This window comes from Ovis aries, chromosome 8 (assembly GCF_016772045.2).
Source record: "Ovis aries strain OAR_USU_Benz2616 breed Rambouillet chromosome 8, ARS-UI_Ramb_v3.0, whole genome shotgun sequence".
Lineage (NCBI taxonomy): Eukaryota > Metazoa > Chordata > Mammalia > Artiodactyla > Bovidae > Ovis > Ovis aries.
The window spans coordinates 16651270-16677914 of NC_056061.1; the positions used below are offsets into that span (position 1 = coordinate 16651270).

Here is a 26645-nt window from a genome sequence, read left to right on the forward strand (position 1 = left end):
ATCTAGGAAGTAAGGACACAAATTATATCCCCTCTTCATTAGTCAGGGTTCTCCTGAGAAACAGAACCAATAGGATATTATGTATATATATGTACTGCTGCTGCTGCTGCTAAGTCGCTTCAGTCGTGTCCGACTCTGTGCGACCCCATAGACAGGGGTATTAGGTTGGTACAAATGTAATTGTGGTTTCAGATCATGAATTTTAAATCATTATAACTCAGTTCAAACAAATCAAAATAGGAGCCATTACAATCAACAAATTTTTGCCAATCAGAGATAAGTTTATTCCTGTAGCATACATATCCATGCTTTGGATTTCAATCAACTCTTGGAAAGCATTTTCTGCCTCCTGCTGGTTATGGAAGCATTTTCTCTGCTAAAAGTTGTCGAGATGCTTGAAGAAGTGGTAGCTGAATGGTGAGAGATCAGGTGAATACGGTGGATGAGGCAAAACTTCATAGACCAATTCATTCAACTTTTGAAGTGTTGGTTGTGAGACTTTCGGTCAGGCATTGTCATGGGGAAGAATTGGGCCCACTCTGTTGAACAATGCTGGCTGCAGGTGCTGCAAATTTTTGTGCATCATATCAATTTTCTGAGCACACTTCTCAGATGTAATGGCTTTGCCTGGATTCAGAAAGCTGCAGTGGATCAGACTGGCAGCAGACCACCAAACAGTGGACATGAACTTTTTTGGTGCAGGTTTGGATTTGGGAAACAGTTTGGAGCTTCTCAGTCCAACCATTGAGTTAGTCATCGCCAGTAGTTGTATGTATAAATTCAACTTTTAATCACATGTAACAATCAGATTGAGAAATGGTTTACTGTTGTTGTATACAATGAGAAGACAACACTTCAAAAATGATATTTTTGATTTTAGGTCAGCTCATGAGGCACCCACTTATAGAGCTTTATCACCTTTCCAATTTTCTTCAGATGCCAAATGACTGTAGAACGGTTGTGTTGCCAAACTCTTGTGCAGTTATAACAGGATCCGTTTCATTGGTTGTTGTCAACTTTCAATGGATGGCCACTGTGTTCCACATCTTCAAATCTCTCATTTCGTTTGCAAAACTTCTTGAATCACTGCTGCACTGTACACTGGTTAGCAGTTCCTGGGCCAAATGTGTTATTGAGTTGTCTCTGCTTATTTAAGACTCATTTTGAACTCAAATAAGAAAATCTCTTGAATTTGCTTTTTGTCTAACACCATTTCCATGGTCTAAAATACATGTAAATTATGCAGTAAGATACTGAAGTGGGTAGCCTATCCCTTCTCCAGGCGATCTTCCCGACCCAGGAATCAAACTGGGGTCTTCTGCATTGCAGGCAGATTCTTCACCAGCTGAGCTATCAGGGAAGACAATAAGTTTTTAGCAAAGAAACATAAAGTGATAGAAGCACATCAAAATGATGTATAACATAACTACACTTAAGAATGTATTCCAATATCAAATGGCAAATTTCAACACTGCAATAGCCCTAATTACTCTTGCACCAACCTAATATATGCTCTGGAGTTTCAGAGGCCTGTCTTAATTTTGTGCTGTCTTTATCTTTTAGTTCAAGCTGATATAATAACTTCTAAAACCTTATGGGCTTCCTTCTTATTAATTTACTTTCCACTCTGTTAGATAAAAGTCAAACCAATAGATTTCTCTGAGCCAGTCCCTCTCGATCTTGGGTTCCCTGGGCTGGAGATGTAAGCTTGTGAATCATTAATGTAATATATAATAATTGAAGCTATGGATGTGGATGAAACTTGTTGGAGTGATAGAATAAACAGAGACTAGAAGAGTTCTTATGATCAAACTTATGCTGGTAAAAAAAAAAAAAATGTTTAGCAAAAGTAAAAGAGAAAGAGAAACTATGTTTTTATTTTTTTCCTGGCAGCATGGCCTATGGGATCTTTGTTCCCCAACCAGGAATCGAATCAGGCTCAGCAGTGAAAGCATAGAGACTTAACAACTAGATCAACAGGATATTCCTGAGATCATTTGTTTTTGCAAAGACTATGATAGGCTAAGATCTGATACTTTTAATATATAAAATGTTCTTATAAATAAAATTAAGGTTATTTGAACTTTGCCAGGGGAAGGAGATAGTTAGGGACTTTGGGAAGGTCATAGACACACTGTTTTATTTAAAATGGATAAGCAACAAAGACTTATTGTATAGCACATGGAACTCTACTCAGTGTTATGTGCCAGGCTGGATGGGAGGGAGGTTTAGGCTGAGTCCCTTCCCTGTTTTCATCTGAACCTACCACAGAATTGTTAATCAGCTATACCTCAGTACAAAATGGTTTTGTTGTTAAAAAAGTAAAAATTTAAAAATAAATAAATAAAACTAAAGTTATTAACATATCAGAAGAAAAATGGTCAAAAGGAAACATAGTTCAGACAATGAAGTACAAGTCCCTTAACAAGCTGTCAATGACCTGCAAATAATTTTTTAAAAATTAAAAAAATATCAAATTGAAGTATTGAACTCAAACTCAGGAAGGGTGAGAATAGATTACCACTTATATATACTACTGGTGGGGCTTCCCTGATAGCTCAGTTCGTAAAGAATCTGCTTGCAATACAGGAGACCCAGTTTGATTCCTGGGTTGGGAAGATCTGCTAGAGAAGCGATAGGCTACCCACTACAGTATTCTTGGGCTTCCCTTGTGGCTCAACTGGTAAAGAATCTGCCTGCAGGAGACCTGGGTTCTACCTCTGGGTTGGGAAGATCCTCTGGAGAAGGGAAAGGCTACCCCCACTTCAGTATTCTGGCCTGGAGAATTCTATGGACTGTATGGTCCGTGGGGTGGCAGAGTTGGACACGACTGGGTGGCTTTCACTTTCGTACTACTGGTGGGACTGTAGTTTGATACAAGAGGGCAATATTTGAGCAACATGAAAGAAGATATTTAGAAAGTTTATTTATTTAGCAATTTCTAGAAAATGAATTTTTAAAAGTAGTTAAATATTTATGTGTGAGAATGTTCATTGAAAACACCATGTTTTACACGAATGATAATTGAAGCATCAATTTTAACAAAAATAATCTGGAACTATCAATATTTTCAACAATAGAAGAATGATTAAGTATATTATGAGGCACACATAGAATTAAGAATTTCAAAACTAATAATAGTTATGCTTTAATGAAATAGGAGCATGATTATAATATGATGCTAACTGAGGAAAGCAAGACATCAGTTCAGTTCAGTTCAGTTCAGTTCAGTTCAGTTCAGTTGCTCAGTCGTGTCCAACTCTTTGCGACTCCGTGAATCGCAGCATGCCAGGCCTCCCTGTCCATCACCAACTCCCAGAGTTCACTTAAACTCACGTCCATCGAGTCAGTGATGCCATCCAACCATCTCATCGTCTGTCGTCCCCTTCTCCTCCTGCCCTCAATCCCTCCCAGCATCAGAGTCTTTCCCAATGAGTCAACTCTTCGCATGAGGTGGCCAAAGTACATAAAACTGTGTAAAATATGATTCCAATTTAGTTTAAAATATATACATATTATAATTCAGAAAAAATATATCAAAATGTTAATATCATTTACCTTTGTGTGATGCAATTATGAAAGCTTTCTATTTTCTTCTTTATTCTATCTAGCTTTCTTTCATTTTACCACAATAAGCATGAGTTACTTTAAAAAATAATAAAAAGTGAACCTAAAATATGTGGTACTTAAAGGCTTTTCTTTGCACAATTGCACCAGTGAAAACTAAGTGCTCAGTAGTAAAGGCCCTATGGAAAAAGTGGCCATCCCAGCACAGATGGCAGGATAAAAATGCTATATCGGGAGTGCAGGGAAATTCAGACTGAATCAAAACAGAGACAATTCCCTTAGGTGGGTGGTTTTCTGAAAATTTGGCACAGAAACCACTTATCCGTACTAGATCTTGCCCAGAAACCTTAAAAGAAAAACAAACAGAGCTGCTCTGGCTGAAGGCTGTATCCCTGATCCCTACTCTCTGCCTTCCTCTCTCAAGGGTCCCTGCAGCAGGCTCTGCCGACACATGAGGTCTAAGAAACACTTTGAAAATCAAGAAAATCATCTTATGCTAAAGTTTCTCATCAACCACTCCCTAATCAAGATGACCCAGAAAATATCAGACTCTTTTGTGTAATTGTCAGGTTCAACTATGTATTACGGTATAAGAACACTTAAACAATTCTCATGTCAGGATAGATTGGTTCCCTAATTCTTCATCAATTCATTAGCCCTCTCTATTTAAGTCTTCCTTAAAAAATATGCTAGGCATTATAGGGCTTCCCAGGTGGTGCAGTGGTAAAGAATCTGCCTGCCAATGCAGGAGACGCAAGAGATGTGAGTTCAATCCCTTCATCGGGAAGATCCCCTGGAGGAGGAAATGGCAAACCACTCCAGTACTATTGCCTGGAAAATTCCATGGATAGAGGACCCTGGAGGGCCACAGCCCATGGAGTCACAAAGCGTCTGAGGCGACTGAGGGACGGAGCACACACGCACACATAAAGTGCATAAGTACTTGGCCCAGAAGGATTCTACATGATCTTCAGAGTTAAAAATGTGAGCGCGCCTGCAAGTGCCTGTGGCCCTGAGACACTGGGTCAGTTTTGGCTTGATCATCCTTGGCTGTGCTTAATACCAAAGGAGAAAGAATCCTCCCCATTCCCAGGCAGGGCTGCAGCCTGGACAGGGACAGAATGCTGGCTTATACAAGAATGGCCTCAGCTGGGCGATCCTGGAGCAAAGCTGTGCTTAAATTAGCAACTGCAATTGTGGTGAGCAGGACCTGGTGACCCCTGAAGCATTCTGACAGGTCTTATTTGCTGAATCTACTTAAAACTTTTCAGAGGTTTCAACAGGTTACCTTTCCTCACTTGGATGCCAGTGGCTGCAGTGAAGATGAATGGGATGTCTCTTCCGCCCGTGTGGAAAACTATGGCCCAAAAGCACATTCTAGAACTATACTGACCAGCATGTCACCATCAGCCACATGTGGCTTTAAGCTCTTAAAATATGGCTAGTCTGAACTGAGACATACTGTAATTATAAAGGACACACCAGATTTCAAAGTAGGAAAAAGAGTATAAAATATCTCACTAATCATTTTTCCTATTGATTACATGTTAAAATGATATATTTTTGGTATGTTAAATAAAATAAAATACATTACTAAAATTATTTGCACCATACTTTTAAATTTAAATACTAGAAAATTTTAAATTACTTCTGCGGCTCATATTTATGATGGGTATTAAATTTCCACTGGACAGCACTGTTACAGGACAAACAGAATCGGGGCTGAAGTTGTTAGTCCCCCTGGTCTTATTTGGGATTTTTTGTGTGTGGAGAGGGGAAGATTCTTTGTTCTACGGATGAAGAGAGAGAAAACAGCCCTGTCCTTTCGAGTCACTGACACATCAATTAGGGTTTGAGTTTCTTTGAGGAAGCAGGAAATACCAGTGACATTCCATAATAAATGAAGATGTGGACTAACCCAAAAATGCACTCAGAATGAGCCTTCTGTTGGCTTGGGCCATGGTTAAGAACTGTGTTGAGTCCTTTAGTCACTCTAATTCTGTTTTCTTGCCAACATGAAAAGGAGAATATTATCTAAACATATTTTTTAAAAGGAATGTGGGTACTGACCATCAAAATGAGCTCAGAAGTGCTGTACATGATGAGGACTTGTCTTAACTTTTACTCAGGGATATAGCCTCTTATATGGGCTTCCCAGGTGGCACAGTGGTAAAGAATTAGTCTATCAATGCAGGAGACAGAGGGGAATTGGGTTCCATTCCTGAGTTGGGAAGATCCTCTGGAGGAGGCAATGGCAATCCACTCCAGTATTCTTGCCTAGAAAATTCCATGGACAGTCTGATTGGCTGCAGTCCATGTGGTCACAGAGAGTCACACACAAGGTTTCTTATATTTAGGTCTAAACCTTTATGCAGAGTACTTTCCTCTAAAACTGAACACTAACCTTCTGGCTGAAGTCTATGAATTCGGACATGACATTGAGTTATTTATCCCTCCAAGCATCTTCATTCATCATTTCAATATATTTTGAGAGTCTGACTAACATAATGAAAGCAAAAGTGAAAGTCACTCAGTTGTGTTATGAGTAACATAGTGGTAGATTCTAAGATGGGGTTTATATCACACAGTCTCATACTTTCAATGGCCTTAATTTTTTCATTTGTTTTCTTAATACACATTTATTGAGCACTTACTCTGTGCCAGGCACTCTGCCAAGCATTGGATGCAGTGGGTATAAAAAATAGAATAAGATCACTGATCTCCTAGAAATCACAATCCAGTGTGGGAAGTAGACACTTATTAAATAATTATGTGGGAGAGTTCTGAGGAGCAGAAAGCAGAAAGAATTCAAAGCCCAAGTGGAAGGATGGATAGATAGAAAAGGTACAGCTCCTCCAAATATAATGGAGGGGGGAGATGCCCTAAATCCAAATAGCTGCCAAAAAAAAGGCCAGTGTATTTGATATAAACTCTATGAGGAGAACAAATGTAGCTGGGATGACTAACACATCCCTATCTACATTGTCTAGACATAAAAAACCATTCTTTGGCCACTTGATACGAAGAGTCAACTCACTGGAAAAGACTGATGCTGGGAGAGGCTGAAGGCAAAAGCAGAAGAGGGCAGCAGAGGATGAGATGGCTAGATAGCATCACTGACTCAATGGACGTGAGTGTGAGCAAGCTGGGCATGTAGCATGGGGGGTGCAGGGTTGGGAATGGGGTGTAGAAGGGGAGAGAGATGATGCAACCTGAAAACCCAGCCAAAGGAGCTTTGCTTCCGGAAATATTCAGTAACAGTTTTGACTTGGAGAAGACTGTAGAAGCCCAGTGGCAAGTACCAGCGGTGACCTGGATTGTATTAGTGAGTGTGAGCAATGCTAGAACACCATGACCAAGGTCAGTCTGTCAAGGAACATTGCTCAGTGCCAAGGTCCGCAGTTTAGAAGAGGAGGTAAGGACAGGCAGTTCCTAGCTTTTTTCTGCGTTAGGTCAATATTGCCCCAAGTGATTCTGATATACTTCCAGAAAAATTTCTCATTAAATTCAGATATCTCCTAGATAGAGATATTTTTTGTGTGTGCAGCTGGGTGAGGGTCTGGATTAGGAACAAACACTTCAGAGGAGACTTTGCAGTGATTCTGATATGGACTCATCCCTAGAAAAGTATGACTGCTTTAGAACGGAGGGGGAGAATTCTAGTGATCTTACCACCACAAAATTAGAAGGACAACAACAGGGGACAGGCAACGGCAGACAGAAGAGATACAAGTCATGATCATGACCAAGTTTGTAAAAAGAAGACAGTGCTTTAAACAGACTTTGAAAGAAAATCGCGTTTTAGAAAGTTGGGGGTAACAAGAATACAATATGTAAAAACTGTTTAGTCATTTAAATTTATAGAAAATTTTAATATCTGATATATGAATACATTTGTATTATAAAATATACAATACAGAAATTTATATTTTAATATATAAATCAAGGCTGTAAAAATGTATTTCTTCTAGTCTCCAAATAAATAGAGTTGACCTTTGAAACACCACAGGAGTTAGGGGTGCCAACTTCGAAAGTTCACATATAACTTATAGTAGGCCTTCTGTATCCTTGGTTCCTCTGCATTCATGCTTCCTCATCATTCCATGTTCCCAGATTCAATCAACCATGGATCTCGTAGTACTATGGAGTTTGCCACTGAAAAAATGTACATTTAAGTGGACCCACTAATCCAAAACTGTGCTGTTCAAGAGCCAATTATATTCTCTATATTTTGTATATCTTGCTTACCAAATATTCAAATATATAATAAAATTCATTCGTCAAGTCATTCTAATGATTTTAAAATCATCAGTGTGATTTTTGGTGATAGAGCTAAATGATGCTCCTTTCCTAGCCGAGATTTTCATATAAAGTTCTTACAAAGACTTCTCCATTCAAGTGAATCTCTCCAACAACCATCCAATAGCAAAAGACAGCGGCCCTTTGTCATAACCTTATTGATAGAGGTTGGAAAGCCAGAGGAAGAGAGAAAAAAAAAAAAAAAAGATGAGAGAGAATGTATCTATCGCATTTCTAGTTTCTGTAAACTTGATGGTTTAAAATGTGCCCTACGTGCTTGTACTAGAGACACCTGATCCAAACAACCTGATAATTTTGCTGAGTCACCTTGCTTTGGCCTCCTTTGCTTTCCTCCCTGTCAGGAGGAATCATCCTCCCAGGGCCACTCTTTTCAAAACAAACCAACCAATTCAGCGTCCACACCTCTCACCACCTCCCACATCAGGCTTTCACACTCCTGGCCGTCATCCAGTAGCCCTAGTCACTGCAGGGCCAGGTGTGAGACAGCTGGGGACAGCCCCAGTGCTCCAAAGTCCTGGAATGATTCAGCTTAGTCAGTCCCAAACCTGTCTTCCCTGCCTCACCTATTCCTTCTCACGGAAAACATGAGAAAGGCCCTTGCCCACAGGTTTTTCCCCCTCTGACTCCTGACTTCCCACTGCTTCCCTGTGGCCCTCAGGGGCACGCTGTGTATTCTCACTTGGAACCTGCCTGTATAATAGACTATTTTTCCAGCGTCCATTGTCTCCTTACCTGTAGGCCCTATCATCCTAAATAATAATAAATCTTATTAAAACAGAAGTGAGGTAGGAAGAGGGGTCAAGGGAAGTGGTTATCAGCCAATTCTAGTTACCTGAGCTAAGAATGTGCATGGTTTGTCTGCTTTGTTCCATGAAAAAAGAGCAAGATGGTTGCCTCTTTGACGTCCAGTCAGGGAATAACTGGTGCTGGGATGGAAACGACTGGTTGAAGCAGTCAAATGAAGAAAGGGGAAGAAGAGGGAAAGAGAAACAAGGGTAATTGCTACCAGGCTCAACGAGTTGCCAGTGCCTGGAAGAGGTGCAGGAACAGACAGGGGCAGAGATGGGAGGGCCCAGGAATCTTGAGGTTCCTCTATGGGGAGAACTGGCCAGAGGCCGTGGGAAGGAGACAGAGAGGAGGTTCCCACAGTCACTTCTTGCATCTCACATTCTTTGATCTTTGAAAAGAATCCCAAGAAGATATGCTCCTCATAAACCTCTACACATGGCTCAGGAGTGGTCAGTCAGGTCAGTCCCTCCAGGGAAAAGTTTTCCAGTAAAGCAAATTGTCCTGATCCTACCTGAGTGGTTTAAGCCTCACTTGTGCTCTCTGTGCCCCAGGATTCTCCTAGATTCTTCAGCTGTCACCAAGTTCCTCCATAACATGATATGAGATCTCCCTTCTCCTGGCCAAGGACATCTGAACCCCAAAGAAATCCCTCAACACCTGAAACAAATAACAGGATCTCTTCAGCAGGCCTTCCAGTTCTGGACCTTAGTGCCTACACCTAAACAATTTTTTAAAAATCTTGGAATCAAAGCAGTGTGTGGTTTCTGAGGAAAAACCACATGGGCTGAAATTCATTAACTAATTTTAATACTTATCACATTTATTATTATACTATTTCCCAACTTGTGGAAAAATATTTCAGTACTTAATAAGTAGTGTGCCTGTATTGACATGTGCCTCCTGAGTATAAGCCCTGGTTTACTCTATTTAAGAACAGTAAGTTCAGCACTCTAAAGAAAGAAAACTTTCATAAACCTAACCAAAGAGATTTTAAGCAAAAGATTTGCACATACATATGGAGACAAATTGTGTGCCTATACACATACACATGTACACGCATGTACACACACACACTAAACTGACACTACTTTAAAAGTACCCAGTTTTCCTGAATATAGAAATCCCTTTCTTTTCACAGATTCTCAGTTTCACAGTCCCCGTGGTAGAGGTTCTCCATGCCAACAGAAGTACTCTTCCTTGCGGCATGAAAGGCTCTTTGTTGTTACGTTCTTGCACTAGTTTCCCATTCAGTATTTTGCAGAATCCCACAGTTATTCTCCGCTCTAACACAAACAAAAGGAAAGCAAAATGGTACTTCAGAAAGTTGGTGTAATTGGTAGAAAAGGAGAGGGGAATTTGCAATAATTTTACATTACAACATTATAAATTCTCTTATTTAAAGAGAATTCAAGGTCATGTCTTTCAAAATAATGAAAGTTTCTATGAAAGTTAACAGTGGTCTTTGAGATCCTCTACCTATAACTGAATGTGTCCCATGATTCCTTGGGGGCCTCCAGATCACTCTAGAAAGGCTCAGGATGCATGAGTATCTGGGCCTGCAGAAGGGTAGGAGGCATCAGTTTCCCACCCCCTCTCACCTTTAGTTTGGTAACAGCACCACGACGTACCTTTTGGGAATCTCCTCACTCTTGCTTTCCTGTGTGTTGGCGCAGTTGTGGCTCACAGCCCCTGGGGCTGGAAGTGAGTTCCTGACCCCAAGCCAAACTCATAATATTCAATCTCAGGATATTAACTAGAACTTTTGTAAAAGGAATTCTTTCTCTAAAGCTGCCCAGCTCGTAAAATGTAAGTCTGAAGCTTTGGTGAACTTTCACCATACTTCTGAGAAAGCTTCTGAAGGAAGCCAGTATATAGGAAAGAAAGCGGAGCCAAAGATGGTGAGGTAGACACAGAGATGTACCTCTTAGGTTTCTCGTCGGGGAATGACAAAATGCCCAGTTACAGGGAGCGTGGTCAGCAGATGGTCCAAAGTTGTCAGCTGCTTCAGAGTAGGCCTCGGCTCTGGAGACCTGCCTCACCTGGGGTCACACCCTTACGGCTCAGTCCACATTAGTGACAGAGCAAGGTCACATACAAAGCCTGACTATTGTGACTAATCTTTGGAAAGACTTCACAGTCAACTCAGTGGGTTGGTCAAGGTTTTGCAGAGCCCGTCTCACGGTTTCACTTCTCCCCCTGCCTTTCCCTCATGGGTAACAGCTTGCACTCTGAGCTCCATCTCAGCATCTGCTTCTAGAATACTCTATTTGGGGTAGGTAGAAGAAAGCAGATGATTGATTAATTACTTGAAAAATCAGTTATGGCTGAAATAAATTTTCCCTCCATATAGACTGAATCAATAAAGTAGCAACTGAAAGGTTCTTGACGAAACAAGCTCTATAGATCATAGCACAGAATTTTCATGGGAAATTCTGATAGCTGGTTGTACCTGAATATACCCTATTTTTAGAATTTCTAGCCACCAGCTCTCTCACTTTCCTCAAACTAATCTGATAATCCATCTTAATCTTCTCAGGTTTCTGAGGAATGAAATCTTGACACCCAAATTACTGAAGACTACATAAATCATTAATGAAAGAAGGAGGACTTAAGTCCAGAAATGTCTTCTTTCAAAGCCTGTTGCAGGCGTCAAGGGAAAGAAGGGCTGTGAGTTTGTTTCTAAGGTAAGGAACCACTGAGTCCAGGTATAGGGAGCTTAGAAAGGCAGAGACAGAGAAATGAGATCATGACCTCATATTCAGCCCAAATTTATATTTACTTCCATCCATAGCTTTTGTCTATCTCTTTTGACTCTGTTCTATAAAGCTGACTATAATTTGACTGTACCCTTGCTACTAACTAGAACATTTACAGCACTCTTGTCTCCTAATGGAGCTCAACAGAATGACAGTTGAGTACCACCTACATTACTGACATAAAGAATTCAAATGATTAGGATGTAGTTTCTGCTCTCGAGGGGTTCATAATCTGGCATGTGTAATATGGGTTTGTAGCGTAGTGTTTGTATATGTGTGACAGTGTCTACAAAACAATGGTTATAATAAAATGTAACTATGAATGACTGATGACTAATTAACCATAATTTATAATAATTTGGGAATGGTAGGTAGGGAGGAAGAATGGGCCTGGGATGGTTTCAGAGCAAAGGTAACAGTGTATAAAGCAACATGCTGTGCTCAAAGAATACCAAATAGCTCTATTTCACTAGGTTGTCAAATTCAAGGGGTTGAGAAAGGCATGACAAAAACTAGCCAGAAAAGGCAGGAGTCAAGTCATGGAGGATCTTGGATGCCCTTGTCTAACAAGGCATTAAATGTTTACCCTTTAGATAAAGTCTATATCTAAAGATATAGACTTGAAGAATTTTATACGGAAGAGGGATATGATCATAGTTAAACTTTAGAAAGATTATTTTAGGGCAGAAGTGAATTCAGGGCAAGACTGATTCACAATCCTGAGTGAATCACGAGTGACCACATCATGGTTGCCAAATGGGCACACTTTGAAACTGAAAAAGGAGCACTGTAATCATTCTGCTCAGAAAATCAGCATAAACTGAGATCCTCTCTGGTAAAACTAGATGTATGTTTATACCATTTGAAGGGATTTAAGGACACTGGGATCATTTACAAAGTTTCTGAAATGATCTAAGTTAGAGACAAACACCGTGGAAGCAATAGCAGTGGGGATAAAAAGGAAAGATGGGTTTAGAGACAGAAGATAAAATTGGGAGTCTTTGACTAATGATTGCAAAGGATGAAGAAGAGAGACCCTCTGCTTTCAGCTGTGACATGTCTCAGGTTTGGAAGATGTTCCATCTGTCCATACAACAAGAAAAAGCTGAACAAACTGAAAATCCATGGCTTTCCTTGGACCCGTCAGAGAACTGAAGTCACAAGGCAAACCTACACTCCCCAATTCTAGCAAGACAGAAGAATCCAGAGTCATAGCTGAGATATATTTACTGGGGAGGAAGCCTCTAGAACTGTAAACTAGTAGGAACACAAATTGTAATTTTGTGAATTACTGGAGACTGAGTGTGAGCTAGCATGTGAGTGAGAAATTCCTTAAGGGCACTGGCTTAGGGGGACCACCCACACATTCATGGGTTCTGCTTCCAGAAATCCCACCACGTTCTTTTTGTGAAAAACCAAGAAAATCCCCTTATGGCTTTGGCAGGGGGAGGGAAAAGCTTCAATTTGCAAAAGGTGCAGAGATCCACTGTGTTTTCTGTAATAAAGCTCTACGTTCAGAGGAAAAAAAAAAAACTGCCATGAAAGTCACAGCCTAAGAACTCAAGCCTACTAAAAGATTTGTTCATAGGATTAGAGAATGTTTCCCCTTCCCATATCTTACCACCAAACCAACAAGGATCCAGAGTAATAACAATGGATTATTGGTTAAAAGGCTGAAAGGTGCTTCTATGCAAGGAAGAGTTCTTATGGAAGCCCAAAATGAATGAGAGACAAAATCAAGGGCACTAGAGAAGCAGCAGCGGCAGAGAATTTGAAGCCTATAGCCAAAACAAACAACACAGCCCAATCCAACTCCTAGCAGGTGAACAGAAAACTTCACATGAAAGCCTATTTGCTTCAATTCTTAATATACACTACATCATAGCTTTCAAAACTAAACCAAAGTGCATGTGAAAAGGCAAGAAAAAAATAGTTTGAAGAGACAAGACTCAGAATGACACTCAGATATGGCATAAACTTGGAATTATCAGTTAAGAAATTTAAAATAACTGTGGTTAATACTTTCAAAAGCTCTAATGGGAAAAGTAGAGAGTACCCAAGAAGAGTTTGATGATATGAGCAGAGAAAAGAAAACAAAAGGAAAGTATATTGTACCCATCTATATACTGGATATGATCAAGGAAAGAATCAATGAACTTACAGGTAAAACAGGAAAAACAATCAGTGTGATTACTCAGGAGCAGATAAGCCTCCCCATGTTCCTTCTAAATAGCAACATTGCATAAGATAAAAAGAAGAAAAAAAATCTTTTTTATTTTGAAGTAAGCATCAAAAGAACTTGCTTTGATGGGATTACAGAAAGTCCAATTTGGGCTGAGAGTTACTTACCCTGAAAGCACCACTGCAAGGGAGGGAACAGAAAAGGCAGTCCTTTTATGCCTTTCTCAAGATTTGCAGGGCAGTGCTGTGAACGTCAGAGGCTACATTCAGCTCCTTGGCTGGGACACAGGCAAGGTCAGATCCACAATCTCAAGTGGCTCCGGAAGGAATAAAGAAAATGCCTGGTGTTCAAGAGCCAACTCTCAACTGGGCTTCAGCACTGCCTTTTCTGTTTTTCAGGGGTAGAGAAATCCAACTATGTTTGTGAAAATACGTATATTTCTATTGTGAGGGGAATGTGGCTTGATTCATCTTTGTTTATCAGGTCTCCAATTTCCAATTTTTCTAATTGGAAAGGAGGAAAAGCAGATAGAGAAAGATTACTGTGAGGCAAGGGATTTTTTTTCTCTCTCTCTCTGTTTTAGAAAACTGAATTGTAATAGAGGCCAAAGCTGACCTTGGATGTTAAAAAAAGTATTGGGTTGACAGAAAAAGTCTCTGTTGAAGAAGTCTTGATAGATATGCTTCTGATTTCATTCACTCTGTTGCCCACAGACAATCTCTTGTTCAAAGTCCTCCCCAAATTTAGCTCTGTCATAAGACTTCTCCATACAGCCTCAGCCCAAAGCCACCTTCTAGATTCATAGCGCTTATCACTGACAATGCTTATTTCTTGTTAAATGCTTATAACCTTGAGTTGTCACTTGGGTATGTTGGTTTGAAGTGACTTTGAAACTTTCTTGTGGAGAATTTCAGCAGAAAAGTTAAAGAAAGTATGAGCCTGTCACTCAAAGAGAAGTTCAGACCAGAGAGATAAAGATGGAAATCTTGAGAAAACAAGTGGCTATTAGAACCAAAAGAATGAATGGGAGTATATACATGAAGGAATGGAAAGCAAGAAGAGAAGAGAATCTGAAGGGAGTTCTGAAGAACACCATTACTTAAGAAGTACCTAAGAGAAAAATTAGTGAAAAATGTCAGGAAAGCAGAAGGAATGTTGCCTTTTTTTTTTTTTTTTTTTGGTTTCCAGCAGTTTTATACCTTGTCAGAATGTTGCTTTTTTATATGCGTTTAGTTTTCTGAGAGGAAGGAAATGTGTTATTGGTGACTTCATTATTTTTCAGAACATCTATGACATATAGTATATGCTCTAAATATTTATTTGCTGCAGAGGGAATGAGGAATAAATTCACATAAATATTGCTCCTATTTTTCCGTTTGATTGTTATGTTCTTAGCAATCATCCCAGTGCCAATCCTCCTCCAGTGTGTTTATCCCATCTTTTCTCAGAAGACAGTGAGTGGCCACAGCGGTTGTTAGTGGCAGACTCTCACCTCTAGGGGGAGCTCAAAGAGAAGAGCACTGAGTAAGGGTCACATCTAAGTCCATATAACACTGAGAGACTTTATTTTCTTGGGCTCCAAAATCACTCCAGATGGTAACTGCAGCTGTGAAATTAAAAGACACTTACTCCTTGGAAGAAAAGCTATGACCAACCTAGACAGCATATTAAAAAACAGAGACATTACTTGGCTGACAAAGGTCCGTCTAGTCAAAGCTATGGTTTTTCCAGTGGTCATGTATGGACGTGAGAGCTGGACTATAAAGAAGGCTGAGCGCCAAAGAATTGATGCTTTTGAACTGTGGTATTGGAGAAGACTCTTGAGAGGCCCTTGGACTGCAAGGAGATCCAACCAGTCAATCCTAACCAAATCAGTCCTGAACATTCATTGGAAGGATTGATGTTGAATCTGACACTCCAGTACTTTGGCCACCTGATGCAAAAAACTGACTTCTTGGAAAAGACCCTGATGCTGGGAAAGATTGAAGGCGGGAGGGGAAGGGGAAGACAGAGGATGAGATGGTTGGATGGCATCACTGACGCGATGGACATGTGTTTGAGGAAGCTCTGGGAGTTGGTGGTGGACAGGGAAGCCTGGAGTGCTGCAGTCCTTGGGGTCACAAAGAGTTGGACAGGACTGAGCAACTGAACTGAAGTAAGTCCATATTGGGTCAAGGTAGTAGGTAGTAGTAGACTGAGTTTTTGGTGAATTAGAAAAGGATTAGATAGAATTAACCTCCACTGGGCTGAATCTTTAAAACTTTTGAAATCACACCTTTAAAAAAATTTTACGTGACAGGGAGCAGATCCATGCTTGACTTTCACTTGGAAAAATCCCTCTAACCTAGAAAACTAAACAAAACATCAGGGTGGAATTCAGGGGTTAAAAATAATGGCCAAAGGGAGACATATGTTGACTGATACGTTTCACTCAAGCATGTGACTCTGAGTGTGTGTGTCTTCAAGAATTTGAACAACTTTGAAACACACACAAAATTAACCACTTCCCCTACATTCTCTACTATCCCATTCATCTGATATCTAGCCCATGTCACAGTCACAGATTTTTATCTTTTTGAAGGCTACAGGCAATTAAGTTTTCAAATATTCTTTAAATTTGTAAAAGTACATTTTTATAGTTTACCCTCTCAAAACCTTCATGGTTGAGATTTAAGTGTTCAATATCTCATGAATTCTTGCATTTATGAGATGAAAAAAAAACAGCTTTTTTTTTTCAATCAGGAAAAAAACAGTTCATTTCTTTGGAGATGTTTTGCTCCATGGAGCGAAGCTTAGCAGGATAGGCAGATAATCCTGTGCACAGGCCACAGAATGTGCCACAGTCTGTTCTAACTCTTTTGCTTTGAGTTCAATGTCTCCACCTAATCTGAGTTGAAATCGTGGGAGCACCCCTCTTAAAGGGAATATGTGTGGATCCTTCTTATGGATTGTGCGTCATTGTTTTATTATCACAGCTGATTCCCAGGTGGCTCAGTGGTAAAGAACCCACCTGCCTATGCAGAAGATATGAGTTTGATCCCTGGATTGGGAAGATCCCCTGGAGAAGGAAATGGTGACCCACTCCAACATTCTTGCCTGGAAAGTCACCAAAAAATGTACTAGAAAAGGCAAGTAAAATCTGAAAACAAAGTATTCAGTGCAATGTGTCAGTCAAACCTTGTTACTTTTTTTTTAATACGTGAAAAGAAAGGGTGCTGAAGCGAAAGCCTTCGCTGTAGTTCTAAGATCCCTGCCAAGGCAGGAGACTTCACATCCCAACACAAATGAGCATTCCAAAGCAGGAGGGATTAGGCAACCTCCACAAAGCAGGCACCCTGCCACTGGTTTGGATTTCCCAGTGTAAAAAGCCCTTCTTCTCTTCTAAAAGGACAAATATTTCAGGTCTCACCATGGGTAACTGGGAAAACAGAGTAGAGAAGGGTCTTCCAAATGGTAAACTGCCTATTTGTTTGATGATTGTTGTGCTAGCTCAGTAAACAAATCTGTTTTGTTCACCTATCCAGGCAGAAAAACATTCACTAGGTGTCTACCACCTGTGGGGTTCTGCACCTGCACAGAGGCATAGGACGAGGCCTCCACCCTAAAAAGCTGATATTCTAGCACTGCTGGCAAGTGAGAATGGATTTCCTTGTGTCACCATGGCCCACAGCAGTGTTCTGTTTTGAATCCGTCTACTTGAGAGCTTCCTGAACGCATCAGTAATAATCTCTATGATAAGTACATGTACCTAATACTAGTTCCCAGGTATGAGGCATTCCAGACATATTTTTAAATGGTGATTTTCAGAGTCCCATGGCAAAGATTTTAAATGGATTTGATCAAAAGTCAAAAGGAGCCCTTTCACATGCTCTTGCTGAGAAACTTGGCATGGGGACTGTACCTAATTGAGAGACTTTGTTGGCTGCAGTGTGTTGGCTTCAAGCCCAATCACAGGACCCCTTGGAACAATGAGTAAGGCCATTAGTTTGCATGCCTAATCCCAAGTGACCTTGCAAGAGTTTCCCTCTTTCTTGGGATTTGCAGGTCCCATGGTTCCGTAGCATGGGAGAGTGACATGTTAATCCTGCTTTTTTCTCTCTCATCCTTATAGATTGCTACAAGCCACGGACTGTCCTATAAATGGAGACTGAATCATTTCTTTTTTTTTTTTTTTTTACAACTTGACAGTGCAGCTTACATCAGAGTATGCTAAAGTTACTTGTGGTATTGACTTTGAACATCAATCTGACTGTAATATTTTCTTTTGGCCTTGGCAATAACTCCCCTCCTTTTTTAAACATAGCTTTATTAAAAATGTACCCCAACTATAACTGATTTAAATGCTATCAATTAATTAAACTTTTTCCTTTATTATTACTTATTATTCTTAGAGTATTATTACATATTGGATGTGTCCTTTTTATTTTTCAGTATCTACTGAGTGACTAACCAAATGTAGTAACTAGCTGTGTTAAATACACCCAGAATATTACTAACCCTTCAGAAGTTTCCTCTATAGGTTTGTCTTTAAAACAACAAAACAAAACAAAGAAACAAATAAATTCCATACGATAAAACCTTTAAAAGCAATAACATATATATTTTTTTCTTTAGGTAAAAGTAAAACCGAGGCAAGTATAAATTAACAGAACTCCATTCTCCATTACCATGGGTTGACTTTGACAATGCATTCTTGCCAAATTCTTCCTGGTTGTATGGAAGATATTTCTACAGAATAACTTGGAAGAAGCGTGGGAAACAGTTCTCTAAATAAAATAAATATATATAGTTGTCTAAGATCATTAGCAGCTGGGTTATAGTAGGTTTATTGGTTTAAAATGATGGAAGGAGACTTTAAAGGGAGTTTATCTCAAGGGTTTTTTTGGATGAGAAAGTCCTCTCCCTGAAGCCTGGAGAAGTTTGACTAACTCTTCCTACTGAGGACTGATTCCCAGTGAGCTGAATGCCATTGGAGGGTAACCATTGGCACAAAGATCCATCAGAAACTTTAAGATCTTGCCTTGAACTGTTATGAATTATACCTGCAGTCCATGAGGTCACAAAGAGTCAGACACAACTTAGAGACTGAACAACAGCAACAACAAAACACCTGTTTAAAACTTAAGGAAGAAGCCCCAATCCAGAATTGAGAATCATGGGTTTGTCTAAGAAGAAAACAAAGTGAACATTATCTTAAGGGTCTTTTTTTTTTTTCCAACTAGAATTAACATTACTGGTTTCAATGAACAATTAAGTCTTTTAAAATACATATTTTAAAATTATTTAACCTGAAACAAATGTAGACATGGCAAGTGTTTTCTCATTCTGCTTTCTCATTCAATTCTGAAAAATTGAATAAAAAACAGATAACCAGTTTTGCCTGTAACATCATAAGCCAATATTTCTGCAAAAGCTATAGATTTAACTTTATCCACATGCCCAGTAGTCCTCCCCCAAACAAATCACATCCTGATTTGTTCCCCCCAGCCCCTGCCCCACCTTCCTCCGGCAGTAGAGTGTTAATCTTGGACCAAAAATAAGTCTCAACACAAGTACAGCATTAGAAAGATTTCATATAACTAGATTCAAAAGTCCAGTTCTATAGTCAAATTTCTATGGTCTATATAAATCACCCTTTTGCTGTTTGTGATAAAAAATGAAATTCTCCTCCTTTTTCAGTGCTAAATTTAAAAAAATGTACAAGTTTCATTAAAAATTGAATAAAAAATCAGTAAAGAAAACTGAGTTTCTTCACTGAAAAGTACATCAAAGAAATTCATCAGATGCTTATTGAAGTTTAAAACCAAAAAGTTAGATAACAATATAAATGTTTTATCTTTTGAGGTACTTAGGTAAAGAACCAGGAAGAACTGAGTAAGGAAATGCTATTTAAAAGTGAAATATTTACTGATGGCTCTTGCATGTTAAGTCATCAAATGCTGACAGATATGGTAAAAACTAGGCATTGTTCAAATATCCAATTGATTTCATATTTGAAAGAACTGGGTGCTTTCAGTGTAATCTCCATTTGTTTTTTCCTTTTCTAAGAATTTGTAAACTACCCTTCCAGGAGTTAAAATAGTCCACCAGAAAAAAACAACAAAAGAAAGGACTATTACTTATTTATAAATAGAGAATCTAACTACAAGAAATTCCCTTATAAAGATTATGTATCAAGTCTCTTCACATCGTTAGTGACAGATGTGTACTCTCTGTGGACAAAAACCAGGCAGCCTGTTACTCCGTCTTTTATCAGTCCAGACACGTCGCTGTTCTTGTTTCTTCAGAAATATGTAAATGAGTAATGCTCCACCTCACTATAATTAGTGTCCTTATCTAATAAAGGTGCCAGGGTTCAGCTTTGTGCCCTAGCTGAACTCACAGCTATTTATTGGAAGGGAAGGCTGGGTACTGTCATCAAGTCCTGCTTAGCGATTGCTGCCACCCTGTACTAATTCACAGATTTTGACTGTCTCATAATTCAAGGTGGCAAAAATGGAATCCATTACTTTGGATTTTGACTTATGACAAATAAAAAGTGCTGTTAAATAGATATTAAATTATGAGAATTTCTGAAATGGTCACTTTCTTTTTTTTCCAACTGAGGCCAGGAAAAGTAAACCAGAAGACAGCATTTGGCAAAATCTAAATACCTGAGCTTTATGATCACCCACTCAGTGGGCATGAGTTTGAGCAAGTTCTGGGAGTTGTTGGTGATAGACGGGGAAGCCTGACATGCTGCAGTCCATGGAGTCACAAAGAGTTGGACGTGACTGAGCGACTGAACTGAACTGAAGCTTTTTGATCACCTATCTGAAGTAGCTAGGTCTCATTTTCCTGCGCCATAGTAGCACAGCTTTTAGTTTTGAACTTCCTATTTCTGCATCATAGTTATTACTGTTACTCTTTGGTTTAAAATTTCTTCCTAACTTTTCACTCTCTATTTCTAACTCCTCTTACTTATTTTCAGTTTCGTCTATAGGCACTGAAATGTAACATTCTTAAATCCTCCAAGTTGAACTTCTGTATGCACCTTGCCTTCTCCCAATGATAAAAACACAGTGTTACAACAGATTTTCCCCTCCTCTTCCGTATGTTAGACCACTGCTATCCACTACAGTAGCTGCCAACCACATGTGACTACTGAGCCCCAGAGATATGACTGCTCAATGTTAAATGTGCTGTAAGCATAAAATGTACAATGGATTCTAAGTAGTTAGTATAAAAAAATAATGCAAAGTATCTTAATCATTTTAATATCGATTAGGGCTTCCCAGGCGGTGCAGTGGTAAAGAATCTGCCTGCAACGCAGGAAATACAGGTTCAATCTCTGGGTCGGGAAGATCCCTTGAAGGAGGACATGGCAATCCACTGCAGTCTTCTTGCCTGGAGAATCCCATGGTCAGCAGAGCCTGGTGGGCTACAGTGCACAGGGTCGCAGATATTTGGACACGACTGAGCAAGCACGCACGCCACATGCATTGAAATGGAAATTTGGTGACTATACTGGCTTAAATGGATCTTAGTAAAATTATTTTTACCTGATTCTTTTTATTATTTTTAATATGGCTACCAGAAAGCTTTAAATGATCTACTATTGGACAGCGTGGGTTAGAATATGAATGCCTGGATACTGTCTCCCTATGATCTCATATATTTCTGCCTTATTCTGAACTCTTTTGATACAGCTCTTTTTCCACTTGAATTTCTCATCTCTACAGTCTGCTGTTTCACATCTATACTGTAGGCTCTGGGAACCCTCTTACGTTCTTGTATTCAGTAAGCATGCATTGAAGGCCCATTTGGTATCAGACATTCTATCAGGAACTGTAGGCAAACTTGAAACTGCAGCATATTTTGAAAACCACAGGTACATTCCTGTGACTTGAGATGAGGATGCAAGCAATCAAATAAGGAAATACAGGGCACTCAAGGTGGAGCAGCCCAATCTTGATATACCTTGTGTACCACACAATGGAGTTCAGCTTTTCCATAGCTGGTGGTGGGTATCTACTGTGGAGTCTGAAATGATGGAGTCATAATAATCAGACTTATATTTTTTGAGAAAGTTTGGTTTAGAGCAGGATAAGAAAAGAATTATCTGTAATAACAGTAAAAAAAAAAATCTTGAACTAAAGGATAGAACTGAAGTGGTGGTAATGAGGATAGTTGAATTCAGGTTTGAGAGTCACACAAAACACAGAATTTGTACAACACACCAACGATTTAGATATGGATAGCAATGGGATGAGACAGGTCAAGGAGGAGAAATTACCTAAAAATTTTGGTTTGGAATATAACGGTGCCCTTTACCAATATTTGGAATGTGGAGATTGTAGCACCTGACAAAATTCAAGTTTAATTCTTTGATTCTGGACTTCTTAGAGGATCCCCAAATGAAATTATGTGATAGCAAGGGATGGAGGAGGATGGTTGTTGTGGTTTAGTCATTCAGTCATGCCTGACTTTTGTGACACCACAGACTGTAGCCCGCCAGTCTCCACTGTCCATGGGATTTCCCAGGCAAGAATCCTGGAGTGAGTGGGTTGCCATTCCCTTCTAGAGGGGAACTTCCCAACTCAGGGATCAACTCACATCTTCTGCATTGGGAGTCAGATTCTTTACCAGAGAGCCACTTGGGAAGCCAGGAGGAGAATGGTACATAGAATTTAAATCTAGATTAGTGATATTTGTGGTATTAAAACATGGGAGTTGAAAAAAATAATCATTGGATAGAATCGAAATTGATGGCACAGACTGTGAATCATTTTGTGCATGCGTGTGTGCATGTGTGTGTGTGTGTGAAAAGCTAAAAGGAAAATATATAAGGTCCTATATAAATATATTCACACAAAAAATGTCTATATCCTGAATTGTAAGAGATATCTGAGATATGGGGTATCAATGATTTTTCTTTTATTATTTTGGCTTGGTATAGTTTTCTAAATTGTCTGTATTGGACAAGTATTACTTTTTACGCTCTTCAAGCATTTTGTTTTAATTACAAAAGAAATAACATAAGTAAATATGTTCAAGTCAGGCATCTTTGGACAATACTGATATGATTGCAGTTTAAAGAAAACATTTTACTTCAACTGCTTCCAGTATCATCAGTTCAGTTCAGTTACTCAGTCGTGTATGACTCTTTGCAACCCCATGGACTGCAGCACACCATCTTTCCCTGTCCATCACCAACTCCCGGAGCTTACTCAAACTCATGTCCATTGAGTCGATGATGCCATCCAACCATCTCATCCTCTGTCATCCCCTTCTTCTCCCACCTTCAATCTTTCCCAATATCAGGGTCCTTTCAAATGAGTCAGTTCTTCACATCAGATGGCCAAAGTACTGGAGTTTCAGCTTCAACATCAGTCTTCCAATGAATATTAAAGACTGATTTCCTTTAGGATGGACTGGTTGGACCTTGTAGTCCAAGGGACTCTCAAGAGTCTTCTCCAACACCACAGTTCAAAAGCATCAATTCTTTGACATTCAGCCTTCTTTATAGTCCAGCTCTCAGAACTGTACATGACCACTGGAAAAACCATAGCCTTGACTAGACAGACCTTTGTTGGCAAAGTAATGTTTCTGCTTTTGCATATGCTATCTAGGTTGGTCATAACTTTCCTTCCAAGGAGTACGCATCTTTTAATTTCATGGCTGCAGTCACCATCTACAGTGATTTGGGAGCCCAGGAAAATAAAGCCTCTCACTGTTTCCATTGTTTCCCCATCTATTTGCCATGAAGTGATCTGACTGGATGCCATGATCTTAGTTTTCTGAAAGTTGAGTTTTAAGCCAGCTCTTTCACTTTCATCAAGAAGTTCTTTAGTTCTTCTTTGCTTTCTGCTGTAAGGGTGGTGTCATCTGCATATCTGAGGTGATTGATATTTCTCCCAGCAATCTTGATTCCAGCTTGTGCTTCATCCAGCCCAGTGTTTCTCATGATGTACTGTGCATATAAGTTAAATTAGCAGGGAGACAATATACAGGCTTGATGTATTCCTTTCCTAATTTGGAACCAGTCTTTTGTTCCATGTCCAGTTCTGTTTCTTCTTGACCTGCATACATATTTCTCAGAAGGCAGGTCAGGTGGTCTGGTATTCCCATCTTTTTAAGAATTTTCCACAGTTTGTTGTGACCCACACAGTCAAAAGCTTTGACATAGTCAATAAAGCAGAAGTAGATGTTTTCTGGAATTCTCTTGCTTTTTCAATGATCCAGTGGATTTTGGCAATTAGATCTCTGGTTCCTCTGCCTTTTCTAAATCCAGCTTGAACATCTGGAAGTTCACGGTTCACATACTGTTGAAGCCTGGGTTGGAGAATTTTGAGCATTACTTTGGCCACCTGATGCAAAGAACTGACTCCTTTGAAAAGACCCTGGTACTGGGAATGACTGAAGGAGAGAGGAGAAGGGGATGACAGAGGATGAGATGGTTGGATGGCATCACTGACTCAATAGACATTAGTTTAAGTAAGCTCCGGGAGTTCATGATGGACAGGCAAGCCTGGCATACTGCAGTCCATGGGTTCACAAAGAGTCGGACATGGCTGAGTGACTTAACTGAACTGAACTGACTTTGCTAGTGTGTGAGATGAGTGCAACTATACCATAGTCTGAACATTCTTTGGCATTGTCTTTCTTTGGGATTTGGAGAAGGAAATGGCAACCCGCTCCAGTATTCTTGCCTGGAGAATCCCATGGACAGAGGAGCTTGGTGGGCTATAGTCCACTGGTCGCAAAGAGTCAGACACGACTGAGTGACTTCACTTTCCTTTCACTTTCTTTGGGATTGGAATGAAAACCGACCTTTTTCAGTCCTGTGGCCACTGCTGAGTTTTCCAAATTTGCTGGCATATTGAGTGCAGCACTTCCACAGCATCATCTTTTAGGATTTGAAATAGCTCAACTGGAATTCCATCACCTCCACTAGCTTTGTTCGTAGTGATGCTTCCTAAGGCCCACTTGACTTCACACTCCAGGATATCTGGCTCTAGGTGAGTGATCACACTATCATGATTATCTGGATTGTGAAGACCTTTTTTGTATATTTCTTCAGTGTATTCTTGTCACCTCTTCTTGATATCTTCTGTTTCTGTTAGGTCCATGCCATTTCTTTCATTTATTATGCCCATCTTTGCATGAAATGTTCCCTTGGTATCTCTAATTTTCCAATATCATACACATCACTAAATTGCTGTTACAAGTTTAGCTTGTATTCTTCATGCACTTTTCCAGTTCATTTATACATTTACAAGAGAAAGCTAGAGAAATGTGTTTTGTTCACTTGTTATGTTTTGGTTTTGGTATTGATTCATCATAAATAGATCCTAAGCCTGCTCCTCTCTTTTATCTGTATTCTTTACTTAGATGATTGCTCCTTGTCCATTGGTTTTAAATGCTGGTCTAGATGGCCAGTGACACCTAACTGTATATGCCCAAGCCATGACCTTTACCCAAAGCTCCAGAGTCTCTCATAGTACTTGCTCATTTGATATTGACGCTTGGCTATGTACCAAGCACTTTGAACTGAATATGTCCATAATAGAATCCTCAATGTCTATTTTTTCCTGTGCCCACAACCTCAAACTGCTCTTCTTGACCTCAGTAAAGAGTATTTTCTTTCATTCATCCAGACTTGAGCCAAAAACTCAAGAAACTGTCCTCAATTTCTCAACTTCACATTTAACGCATCAGCGGAACCTGTTGGCTCTACTTCTAAAATATATTGTATATCCATTGACTTTTTTTCCATCTCCATCACCATCACCCTTGTCTAAACTGTCATGTTCACTGTCTGGATGACATCATAGTCTTATTCTCTTCCAGTCATGTCTTAGAAAGAAAATGATTTCCATGCAAAGAAATGATTTGTAAAAATGTGCATCTGATCATCTTACTCCTTAATTTAAAACATCCAGTGGTTTATCATTTCTTTTCAAATAAAACTCAGACTCCTTACCATGACCTCTATATCCCTCCATGGCACATGCCTTGGTCTCCATCATTCTGGCCACATTGGTTTCCCTTCATTCCTAAAACAATAGCGATTGTTCTGGGCACAGAATCTCTGCATTTCTATTCTTTCCTTCTGAAAAGTCTTCTTTCACATATAAGTGAGCCTGATTCCTTCTCAACTTCAAGTCTAAACCATAGTGTCACTTTCTCAGGGAGTTCTTTTCTTACCCTCTGCTCCCTTATTATATATAATTTTATACATGTAAAATATAAATTTTAAGTTAAGGAATACATATAATTAAGTAAGAAGAATGCTGGGACTATCATTATACAATCATTACACATGACTTTACCCACTTGGGGTTTTGTCAACAAATCATTACCACTAGAGAATGCTCATTTATTTACTTAGGGGTCAGGACCAGATATCTACCCACACTACAATTTATGAAGGAAAAAAAAGAGAATCTTTTCTTAGCCTATTAGCTAATCTGATCTTGCTCATGAGCCTGCCCCCAATTTTGTCAGCTAGTAGGAGAAGGCAATGGCACCCCACTCCAGCACTCTTGCATGGAAAATCCCATGGATGGAGGAGCTTGGTAGGCTGCAGTCCATGGGGTCACTAGGAGTTGGACACAACTGAGCGACTTCACTTTCACTTTTCACTTTCATGCATTGGAGAAGGAAATGGAAACCCATTCCAGTGTTCTTGCCTGGAGAATCCTGGGGATGGGGGAGCTTGGTGGGCTGCCATCTATGGGGTCGCACAGAGTCAGACACGACTGAAGTGACTTAGCAGCAGCAGCAGCAGCAAGGAAAAATAAAAAAGAAATTATATGAATTATATTTTCACTTTGAAACTTCATTCAATCCAACTGATTAAATAGTCTCTTTAGATGTGGCTTGTTATAATTATCCTCTCTTTTACATGTATCTCCTCAGCTCTCTTTAATTTCTTCAAGTAGGAGAAAGATTTATATCTCTTCAAAACGGTGTGGAAAAGGGACTCTCTGGCCTCATGCTAGTTCTTGGGTAACTCAACCATGTTTAATGAATCTCAGCATTGCTCT

The 26645-nt window shown here is 39.6% G+C and overlaps 1 long non-coding RNA gene across 1 annotated transcript; it reads right to left on the minus strand.

Moving 5' to 3' along the window:
• Positions 1-260: 260 nt before the first annotated feature.
• On the minus strand, positions 261-10751 carry LOC132660198 (uncharacterized). The gene is made up of 2 exons (XR_009601514.1): positions 10598-10751; positions 261-1350 (listed from the first exon to the last, which is right to left on the minus strand). It is a non-coding gene; the product is annotated as an uncharacterized LOC132660198 (long non-coding RNA).
• Between the last annotated feature and the right edge of the window lie 15894 nt (positions 10752-26645).